The 12,150-nt window shown below is 42.4% G+C and overlaps 1 pseudogene; it reads right to left on the reverse strand.

The window, feature by feature from the left end:
- Window positions 1-659: 659 nt before the first annotated feature.
- On the reverse strand, window positions 660-6,448 carry LOC105234772 (annotated as a pseudogene).
- Between the last annotated feature and the right edge of the window lie 5,702 nt (window positions 6,449-12,150).

Consider the following 12,150-nt stretch of genomic DNA (forward strand, 5'->3'; position numbering starts at 1 on the left):
TAGAATTAGCTGTAGAATTAACAATCTAGAAGTCCAGTGACATAGAGCTCAAAAGGCAAAAACTGGATTATTTGCTGTCAAAGGTGAAACCAAGGCGTTGTCAGGCGAGTGATGCCTTACTTGGGATGCGTCACCAGAGGGCGCTAGAGCATCCTTCTCCAAAAGAAATTTCTGTTGCCTAAAACCCGTTAGCCTTCAATTAAATAAAGTACTTGCCCAAAGGGACAATCTCCACGGAAATAACCCTAAAGACAGAAGAGAGCGGACAGGTGGCCCCTTAAAAAGTCTCCTGAGGGCATGCAATTTTGTTGATATCATCAGTTTTGTGTTAAAAATTGGTGTAACTTTCCGCGGAATCTCCTGGTTTGTTTTAATACAGCACACGATGTTTTACATCCCTTATGCCCAGTAAACAGGGTGCTCCAGAGGACCCTGGTCGCCGGCACACACTGGCGCCGACCCGCCAGCCTGGATTCCTGCAGCCCAGACTCGCTGGGGAACGCGAACCCACCCCTCTGCTGGCCTCCTCCTGCAAACTCTGCCCCTGAACTTGGAACCCCCGGCTGTCGGGGCTGTTGACCTCGGAGAGTCCTTCTTCCAGTGTTCTCGTTTCACACAGGGGAAACTGAGGCTCAGAGCAGCACAGGGACCTGTTCGGGTTAGACTGGCGGCCGAGGTGAAACTTTTTTAACCCATGAACTGACACTGGAGTCCCCATAGGAAGGGGTCTCGGCCCGCTGATGGTCTAAAGCCTAAACGAGGATAAGAAAGGGTCTGAGACCCAGGAAACGGGGTTCAAAATGCAAAAAGCTGGCCTCGTGTGGTTGAGGCAGGGGGCGGGGCAGGCGGCGCAGAGCAATAGTCTCCGGCAAAATTCCCGTGTAGTGCTGCCATCTTCTGTTCAACTAGGGAATTAAACTCGCATGGTCTGTAAAGCCGGCTTTTCCAATAAAATGGTATTTTGTAAAAGAGCTGGCACTTGCTATATTTCTTTCATAATACTGTTTTCCTAATTCATTTGCTTGGTATTTGCAAGCCCCATGATTATCACTAAAGAAATAGGAAAAGACAAATATGAAGAGACATGAAAATTTCACAACTAATTACTAAGAAATTAAATTTAAAACTTTATGAGTGTGAAAGATGTGTGGATCTGGCATATTTTATAATAGGCATTTGCAGTATAATCACTGACTCACAAAATGAATTCTGAATTAAAATAATAAAAACATTTGAGTATTTACTGTATGCCATATGCATTTTTATGCAGATAAAGTATTTATTTTTTTTATTTTTTAAAAAAGGTTTTATTTATTTATTTGACAGAGATAGAGACAGCCAGCGAGAGAGGGAACACAAGCAGGGGGAGTGGGAGAGGAAGAAGCAGGCTCCCAGCAGAGGAGCCTGATGTGGGGCTCGATCCCATAATGCCGGGATCACACCCTGAGCCGAAGGCAGATGCTTAAACGCTGTGCCACCCAGGCACCCCTGCAGATAAAGTATTTTGTGGATGAAATACTTTATGGCTACATACAGTACCCATACTTCATGTGGATTAATTTATTTAATCCTCACCATAACCCCCCCAAAATAGATGCCATTATTATCCTCATTTTACGTAGAAAGAAACTGAGGCATGAGATAGTGAATATCCCAAGGTCGAACCACGGATGGTGAACTGGGAGCCCACCCCACTGAGTCTGACCTGGAAGCCTGTGATCTTAACCAAAAAGCCGATGGTTCTCAAAGTGTGGCCCCAGACCAGCAGCACCATCATTACCTGGAAACTTGACTGATACACTGAAACAAAAACACATCCCATCTAAGAACAGATAGTGGAGAAGCCGGGAGGGGTACAGGAACCGGGGCTCAGGGAGGAAAAAAATCTTGGAGACCCAACGTGTCCCTGCTGAGTGAACCAGGGGATTGTCAGGATGACTCAGTTTTCAGGGGAAGAAAGATGAACGAATCCTGACTTTTTGTGCTATCCTCACCACAAGATCACACAAAAACCAATTTCATGATTTGGTGGGAGGATGTTAGTGGGGGCTGCCTGGTCTGAGCCCAGCCCAACCGCTTACCTGCTGAGGGACCTTGAGCGAGTTAACCCTCTTTGCCCAGGGTCATTTGTGTGTGAAATGAAGAGGATAATAGCACCTATCTCACAGGTCACTGGGAAGTTTATGGGAGTTAATATGTGTAAAGGACCTAGAAAAATCTGCAGCATCCAGGAAGCACTATCTAAATTTCTTCTACTTATTTGTAGGATATATTCATAATTACAGGTAACCTGCGCCCCTTGGAGCATCCCTCTCTCCTGCTCCGCCTCCCCTCCCCCCATTGGCCCTGGGCCAGTGTGCAAGCAACCTCATCTTCCTCACTTAAACCCCTGCCATCAGTGCTTGAACAGTATACCAACCCTTCCCTGGATCTTCTCTGCCCTGACTTTCATAGAAGCCAGTCATCGGCTTCTAACATCCAAGCTGCACATCATCCTGTGACGTCTGAGTGGCCATGGAGGGACGTGGAGAGGCAGCCATGAGAGCCTTTCCCTGCCCTTGCCACCAGCTAGTCAGGCACCTGCCGTGTACCATGCAGTCCGGTGGGCACAGAGCATATAATGCTTCACTCGGTCCTTCCAACGTGTTGGGTGGTACTGCGTAGTTTCACAGCAGAAGTAGTTGAGGCCAAGAGAGGTTAGTAATTGCCCAAGATCACACAGCCAGAGTCATGGGGTCAAGGGTAGGAGAGCAGGTCCGTGGCGGCTGCATAGTCCTTGCTGGCACTTTCCACTACAAAACCTGTCCTTCAACTCCCAAGGCACAGTTAGGAAATCTTGAAAGGCATACGTGCAGCTGTAGAGACAGGAGAGAAGCAGGGAGATGAGGCTTAGTTCTATAGGAGCCTCGGATCAGAGAACAGAGACGCGCGAGAGGCGTCCAGAGAGTAGCCCTGAGCTATCCTCCTTCCATTGCTCCCTGGTCCCTAACCCCCAGGGTTGGCTTTGGTCAAAAGCCACCAAGCTCAGATGGTGCAAAACCAATTGTCTGAGACAGCAAGAAGGGCAGGTGTTTCATTGCAACCAAAGAGAGGGTAAGTAAGCCCTGACTCCGCTTTCCCGTTTCCTAACGGGGTGTTCCTGTGAGATTACAGTTCTTAGAACTCTCTACAACTTTCTCAGCCCATGAGGAGGAACCACAGAAGCCATACAGAAAATATTCTGAGGGGCGCCTGGGTGGCTCAGTCATTAAGTATTTGCCTTCGGCTCAGGGCCTGATCGAGCCCCACATCAGGCTCCTCTGCTGGGAGCCTGCTTCTTCCTCTCCCATTCCCCCTGCCTGTGTTCCCTCTCTCGCTGGTTGTCTCTCTCTCGGTCAAATAAATAAATAAAATCTAAAAAAAAAAATTTTTTTTTGAGTGACTGTTTTCTCAACGTGCTAGATACAGAGCAGCAAAATTAATTCATCACACACATGCCTTAGGACAGCAAAACATCCCGGATTCTCTCAGGAGTCTACTCACTTTTTTGTTACATACACAGAAATAGAAAGAACAATGTATACGAACTAGAATGAACCCTGGATGCACCCACCCACCTCCAACAATTAGCAACAGTTTCTCAATGTTGTTTCATCCCTTCCTTGAGACATCATGAACTTTCACCTGTAAATACTTGAGGATACATCTCTCACTGGAAAGGATCTTTTAAAACATAACCAATCAGGGTGCCTGGGTGGCTCAGCAGGTTAAGTACCTGCCTTTGGCTCAGGTCATAATTCCAGGGTCCTGGGATCAAGCCCTGTGTCGGCTTCTCTGCTAAACAGGAAGCCTGCTTTTTCTTCTTCTGCCTGCCGTTCCACCTGTTTGTGCTCTCTCCCTTTCTGTCAAATAAATAAACAAATAAAATAAAAACAATAATTCCAAAAAAAGGAAGCAGGCAGGAATGCTTCCAAATTCCTTTTAAAAAAATAAAAATTAAAAAAAATCCATAATTACTCTGCCATTATTGCTCCTAACAAAAGTAATATTAGTAACATCTAAACAAATAAACTAATATGAATAATATTTATAATAATTTAATAACAGGAAATACTCCAACCTTTATTTAAATTTCCTTGATTATCTCAAAAATGGCTTTTTATAAATTTATGAGGCTAGCTTAGGCACAAATACAGGCAAAGGATCCGGTTTTGAGAAACATGTCTGTCTTCCCCTCCCACCTTCCCTCCTTCATTTAACAAATATCTGTTGACTGCCTACTATGTGCCAGGCACTACCCAGGGCTGTGGCAAAGGGCTGTTAAAAGCCACAGGTCCTGTCCTCAAGGACTAATGGGTCACCTGCCCCCTTCCCTACCCACTCTTGCACTACCACCCCCAGATCCCACCTAAGAACTTTTTTTAGGAGTTAATTGAGCCCAAAGCAGAAACTCCAGTTACCAGATTGTTGAATCTCAGGGTCTTTGGATAACTTCCAGTACAATATTCCTCAAACACTTTCTCCAACTATATTCTTGGGTTACAAATATAGTAAATATATTCACTATTAAGAATATAGTTATAGGGGCCCCTGGGTGGCTTAGTCAGCTAAGCATCTACCTTCAGCTCAGGCCATGATCCCAGGGTCCCGGGATCAAGCCCCAAACAGGGCTCCCTGATCAGTAGGGAGTCTGCTTTTCCCTCTTTCCCTCCCCTGCTCGAGCTCTCTCTCTCCCCCAAATAAAATTTTTTAAAAATCCTTTAAAAAAAGAATATAACTAGGGGCGCCTGAGTGGTGCAGTTGTTAAGCGTCTGCCTTCGGCTCAGGGCCTGATCCCAGCGTTCTGGGATCGAGCCCCACATCAGGCTCCTCTGCTAGGCGCCTGCTTCTTCCTCTCCCACTCCCCCTGCTTGTGTTCCCTCTCTTGCTGGCTGTCTCTGTCAAATAAATAAATAAAATCTTAAAAATATATATATATAACTATTTAGAATGAAGCTAGAATGAAGCTAAGAATATTCAGGCTGGGAAAACAGCACATCAAGAAATCAAAGGCAATCTATAAAACTTTCAGTTGTGTATTATTTCTAAAATATATGTTTTGTCTTTATAACTGATAAAATAATTCCACCAAAAAAAAAAAAATCACAAATGCAGGTTGATTGTTTCGGTTTGACATTTGGTGTAACATTTCTTAAAATGAGGGCTACAGACCCAGGGGCGAGGGGTGCATATTTGGGGGAGACTACGTATTCCCAGTTTGGGAAACCAACATAAGGTAGTGGATCCTAAAGCTGGCTTTATGTTAGAGTCTTCTGGGGATTTCTGTAAAAATACACATGCCTGGCTCTATCCCAGACCTACTAAATTAGAATCTCTATAAGTGAGCCCAACAAATCTGAATTTTCACATGCTTTCCAAGTGATCCTGATGATTGGCTGTTTTGAGAACCATTGGTCAAGGAGTTCCTTTACTTCTCTCCATCAATTAATGCTTAAATCCATTCTACAATTTCCTAACAAACACTCATCCTGTGTTAGCTTGTCTCCCCCAGTGAGGGGCAGATTATTTTCCTCTGAGTCAGCCCATTCTGTTGTAGACATCATTGTTGTTGATTTTTTTTCTTGCATTGAGCTGAACTCCCTTTCCCTCAAGTTTTACCTAAGGGTCAGTGCGGTGATACAAGAGAACAAATTTAGATCAGAACTTGGAAAATTATTATTAAACAATAATATTTGTTAATAATAATAACCCTCTTAAGACACCCTGTCTCTAAAAGTCTGGTAATTCTTAGAGGGATTTTTTTGACACAAAATCCCAGACTCAACACACTATGTTCTATATATTGGGACTGATTCTTATAGGCTTTATTTAATCATAACGATTCATAAACTGTGGTCTGGCTGGACTCCTAGGAAGTATCTACTATTTTCTTTAGGAAATTTTGGGAAAAAATATGTAAAAATATAGGTACAAGGATTGTGTTTGAGGAATGGAATTTGTTAAGGAACGTAGCTTTTATATTTTTCTCACGATGAAGTTTCTTTGTTTGGATACCATTGGTTTAGGATAAAGGAGAGTCGTGAGAATTATTTACATGAGGAAGGATTTCACAGCTTCGCTGGAGTGGGCAGCTTCACTTTAGGCCATTTCAGTGATTTATTTCAGTACGTACTTTCCGAGAATGTCACCATCTCCAAATAAGAAATAATCCTTGTCGTCTAGAACGGCTTTGGTGCCTCCATGTTCTGAGAAAAGAACTTTATCGCCAACTTCTGTGCTGACTGGTTGACTCTCTCCACCCTTTCCTTTAGAGCCCAATCCAGCAGCTACTACTGTCGCTTGCAGTGTTTTTCCTCGGGATTTTTCCAGGAAGTATTATGCCTCCTTTAGTTACAGTCTCAGCTGCATGGCTTTCAACTCAAATTTGGTCAAACAGGGGAAGAAACTTCCCAAACGCCTGTCCTGCCATGACTCCAGCCTCCGCAATTTGTACTCTGGTCTCTGGAGGTGCCAGGTCAACAAGACCTGCAGTCTGACCCTCAGGCCACACAAACGTGGGGGGAAAAAATCTCACGAGGAGTCTTTTGATTTTATCTTCAAATTCTTGAAATTTTTCCGATATTGCTTTTCTCCTATCCCTCATCCTTCCCTCCCTACCTCCCTGCTTTCCTGGGGCTTGTCAACAAGTATTTAGTCTTTCCCCTATGGGGGAGGGGAGAGGCTGGAGGAGGAGAGCCAGTTTGGATTTACTACAGCAACCTAGGCCTGAATAGAGGGTAGGGTAGGGGCAATGAGGGGGGAAAGAAGAGACAGAAAGGAGAGTCAGGGAGGGAGACATGCCAGGAGGGAATCACCACGTGGATACAGGGGCACAGGAGGTGGGGGAGGGAAAATTTACTCCAAGATTTGGAGGCAAGGGGGAGTGATAGGCAGAAATGGCAAGATCTAAAGGAGTGGATGCTGAGGAGAAGATGATACATTTAGACATACTGGTTTGAAGAACCAGTGGAAGGTGTTTAATAAGCTTTTGTAATGTAGTGCTGGAATTTAGGACCAAGGTTAGGACAGAGGAAAAAAGCCTTAAGCCAAAGTAATAAACCTCAAGGACCGAAATGGAAGGCATCAGTGAGAAGGTTGGGGGAGTATGCTGGCAGAGGTAATCTCTCTCAGAACTTCTAGAATTAGAAGTGAGACTCCACATCCAGTGATCCCTATTTAGTAATCCTTTGCTTGTCATCTCACAACACCAATGTCTCAGGGTCAAATTCCCTTCTAGTTAAAGTTTTCCTGATTTTCTGCTACATTTTCTATGTAGATTTATCTTAGATTTTTACAAGAAATTTTACTTTTCCTCGGGATTGATAAATTTTCACTTCCTTTCGGTGACCTATTTTTTTTTCACTGTAGTCATTTTCTGCCCAAACCATGTAAGTTGTTTAGTCTGTCCTACAGCAAGTTCTTTGTCTTTATAATTCTTTTTTTTTTAATGTGGTAAGGTACACATAGCATAAAATTTAAAGAAGCACTGAAATTTCAGTGGCATTAAGTTCACTCACATTGTGCAGTCACCACCATCATCCATCCTTAGAACCTTTTTCATCTTGCGAAACTGAAACCTGTACTATTAAACACTAACTCCCCAATCTCCCCTCCGCCTGGCCCCTGGCAACCACCATTCTACTTTCTATGACCTTGACGACATTAGGTACCTCATCTAAGTGGACTCACACAGTATTTGTCCTTATGTGACTGGCTTATTTCACTCAGCATCATGTCCTCCAGGTTCATCCATGTGGTAGCTGTGTCTGACTTTCCTTCTTTTTTTTTTAGGCGGAATAACATTCCATTGTATGGATATGAAACGTTGTGTTTGTTCATTCATCCGTCGATGGATACTTGTGTTGCTTTCACTTTTTGGCTATTGTAAACACTGCTGCTACCGACGTGGGTATACAAATACCTCTTTGATATGCTGGGGTGCACACTCTTCTATTACTCAGTTCCTCTTCAATTATTTGGGGGTATGTACTGGGTCATATGGTACATCTATGTTGGTGGCTTTTTGGGGGTGGGGGATGGACTGCCATACTATTTTCTGTACTGGCTGTACCATTTTATAGTCCCACCAACAGTGCCCAAAAATTCCAATTTCTCCACATCCTCGCCAACACTTGTTATTTTGTTTGTTTATTTGTTTGTTTTTTTAATAGTAGCCATCCTAATAGGTGTGAGATGACATCTCATTGTGGTTCTGACGTGCATTTCCCTAATGATTCGTGAGCTGAGCATCTTTTCATGTATCTGTTGGCCGTTCTTCCTTGGAGAAATTTCTAGTCAAGTACTTAGTTCATTTTTTAAATCACGTGTTTGCTTTTTTGTTGTTGTTGAGTTGCCCATGTTATTCTTGATGGTTGTGTTTCTCTAAGTAATTTCTTTTTAAAAAAATTATTTGAGAGAGAAAGTGAGGGAATGAGGAGGGCCAGAGGCAGAGGGAGCCTGATACAGGACTCATTTCCCAGGACCCTGGAATCATGATCTGAGCCAAAGGCAGACGCTTAACTGACTGAGCCACCCAGGCATCCCTCTCTAAGTAATTTCTGTCCTCCTCTTCCTTTTTTTTTAGTTTTTCATATTTTGCCAGCAAAGTGTGTAGCTTCTCTGAACTCTGTTGTGTAGTTTCAGTGTTTATTTAGGAGTGAAAACAACTTAAAAAATAAAAATAGAAAAAAGCAGTAGAAATGCAGCAGCTTCCAACTGCAATCTGGTGAATTATTATGTGTTTGACCAGCAAGTCTTAGAAAAAGGAATTTTTTGACTCATGTAAGCTGAAAAGTATAGGGGAAGAGCTGATTCACTAATTTAAAGCTTAACGTAGGGCTCCAGCAAAGTCACCCAGATCCACCTCTTGGCTCTGTTTCCTCTGAGTCTTTTCCATTTTGAGACAGCCTTTCCCAGTGTGGTTGCCAATGGCAACTCTCTTCTTTTTTCTCCTCCTCTTCCGCCACTTCCTCCTCTCCCCCCTCCTCTTTTTCTTCAGTAAACTTTATTTTGACATAATTACAGATTTACAGAAGAGTCATGAGAATAGGAAAGAATCCCTTTATATCCTCTGTAAAGGAAGACTCAATTCCTGTGTGTCTCCTTTACTCTCAACACTACTCCCACGCTTCACTTCGGACCCCAAGGTGTGCTAGTTTTTACACACATTAAGCAATTCCGCAGAATCACCTGGGTGTCCTTCAAGTTAACTCGATTCTGACACTAACTGGAGAGAGTGGCAGATCCCACAGTGAAGGGCTCAGTCCCACCAGACTGTTTCCCTGGTTTCAAGTGTCGATCAGAAGTCACCTGTTTCTCACCAACCAGCTACAAACTGAAGGTTCCCATGACCCCCTTCTCAAGTTTAATTACCTTGTTAGAGTCATTGCAGAACTCAGAGAAACACTTACTTCCATTTGATTGCTTATTATAAAGGATATTATAAAGGATACAGATGAATAGCTGGATGATGAGATACATAGGGTGAGGTCTGGAAGGGTCCTGAGGATAAGAGTTTCTGTCCCCGTGGAACTGGGGTGCAAAACCATGGATGCTTTCATCAACCCTAAGGCTCATCAAACTTTGTTGTTCAAGAGTTTTTATAAAGCTTCATCTTCAGCCCCTCACCCTTCCAGGGGTTGGTGGGCGTGGCTGAAATTTCCAACCCTCTAATTACTTGGTCTCTCTGGTGACCAGCTCCACCCTGAGGCTAGTTTTGGGGCCCAGCCTAAGTCACCTCTTTAGCATAAACTGAGATATGCTCAAGAGGGGCCTGTGATGAATGACAAAATCCCATGGGTTTTCAGAACTCTGTCCCAGGAACCATGGATGAAGACCAAAAGTATCTCTTATTACATCACACGCTTTAACCAAGTTCCTCCATTGCTAACTTTTTATTCCCTTTGCTTTACCATTCTTTTTCTTGTCCTCTACTCTAATCTATTACCTCTGCGTGTCTGTGTGTGTATCAGGTAATTTTTCCTGAACCATGGGTGAGTTGCAGACGTGATGACCCTTTAATCCCAACACTTCAGTGTGTATTACCTAAAAATAAGGATATCAACCTCAATACAGTTATCAAAATACAATGATCAAAATCCAGATATTAAAGTTGATAAAATATCAGCTAATGCACATACTTATTCCAATTTCACTAATTGTCCTGGTAACATCTTTTATAGGCAAAGAAAACCACAGATCATAAATTGCATCCTGTTGTCAGTCTTTTGAGATATTGCTGAATTCCCCTCTGTAAGGCTGGAACATCTTACACTCTCACCAGCAATGCATGATAACAGTAGCTCTATTCTTTTTTTTTAATTTGAATTCAATTAGCCAACATATAATACATTATTAGTTTTTAATGTAATGTTCAATGATTCATTGGTTGTGTATAACATGCAGTCCTCATCATATCACGTGCCCTCCTTCATGTCTATCACCCGGTTACCCCATCCCCCACCCACCTCCCCTCCAGCAACCCTCAGTTTGTTTCCCGGAGTCGAGAGTCTCATATGGTTTTTCTCCCTCCTTGATTTCTTCCCATTCAGTTTTCCCTCCGTCCCCTTTGATCCTCTGTGCTGTTTCTTATATTACACATATGGATGAAACCATATGATAATTCTCTTTCTCTGATTGACTTATTTCGCTCAGCATAATACCTTCCAGTTCCATCCATGTTGCTGTAAATGGTAAATATTCATCCTTTCTGATGGCTGAATAATATTCCATTGCATATGTATGTGTGTGTGTGTGTGTGTGTGTGTGTGTGTGTGTGTGTATTCACATCTTTATCCTTTCACATCTTCTGAGAAAGAATCCAGTAAGGTCCAGGTCACTCATCAATTTTTTTGAATTGAGTCTTTCATGCCCTGATTGGTCCAATTTGGGTCATGTGTTCTTTCCTGAACCAATTACTGTTGTCAGGGGAAGTAGACAATACTGATTAGCTTAGCCTGGGTTGCACATCACTCCCAGGGAGCCCACGGCTGTATTCAGGTTCACAGGCTGGGCTCAGACTGGGGGGCGGGCTGGTTTGCCACGGCAGAATTGGAATACTATTTCTGCAGAATAGAACTGGATGAAAGCAACAAAAACAGCAACAAATATCCAATACATTCTCCCCATAATGGGGGCCTGATGGTCACACATACCAAAACAATAAATGCCTACCATGTGTGGTGAAAGTGAGAGATACCAAAACCAGAACATAGGTAGATCCCCCTCTAATTTTTCATTTTCATGCAATAAATATTTTAATGTCTCTTATTTGTAGCACCACTCACTCGGAGAGATATTTTGGTCTGTCTAATTTTGTTTTATTTTTCAGTTGAACTAACTCTCAGCTCTAGGTAGCAGTAGGAAATTGCATATTTATCCTACTTTTGCAAAGTATGTACTAAAAAATAATTGACAAATAATTGAAATAATTTCACTAAATGTTACTCAAGTAAATAAAAGTAAGCCCAGTTTTTGCTTTATTTGTTGTTCTAACCTATAGGTCTTTTGAGACTGTGATCTGTCTAAAAGAACTTGCAGACTATTTTTCTCTCAGTTTCACAAATGAACAAACTGTCATTGTTAGAATGTTTATTTTCCTGCCTTTTCAAATGACAGAGAATTTTCATCTTGCACAGAAACTGGAGGGCTCTTGGTGTAGGGTGATGATTTGTGGCTGTTCCACACTTCTTCTCATGCTTGTTTTTCTTTGGACTGTAAAGCTTCTAAATAATCAATTGCCATCATAACAGACCCTATGGAAGTTGTGCTCCCCAGGACAGTTTCTTTAAGCCCAGAGGCATTAACCCTCCCAGATTTATCTGCACCAGGACAAATGGATCGCTTGTTTTACATCCAAAGAGTATTTGGGAAAATATTTTTTGAACCTAAGTAGTTAGTGTACTTTGAAGAAGACACATTTTATTCCCGTAGTCATCAAACATCAAAAAGTCCTACCATTCCTTGACGTAGGAATGTACTCTTTTTTTATTCTCCATAATTAACTTTTTATTTTCCACTCAACAGAGTTCAGAAATACCTTAAAAAACCAAACCAAACCAAAATAAAAGAATCCAATTTAAACCAGTATCTCTCCATTCTTAATCAACAATTAGACAAATATTAAACAGAGGA

Source organism: Ailuropoda melanoleuca, chromosome 1 (genome assembly GCF_002007445.2).
Source record: "Ailuropoda melanoleuca isolate Jingjing chromosome 1, ASM200744v2, whole genome shotgun sequence".
Classification (NCBI taxonomy): domain Eukaryota; kingdom Metazoa; phylum Chordata; class Mammalia; order Carnivora; family Ursidae; genus Ailuropoda; species Ailuropoda melanoleuca.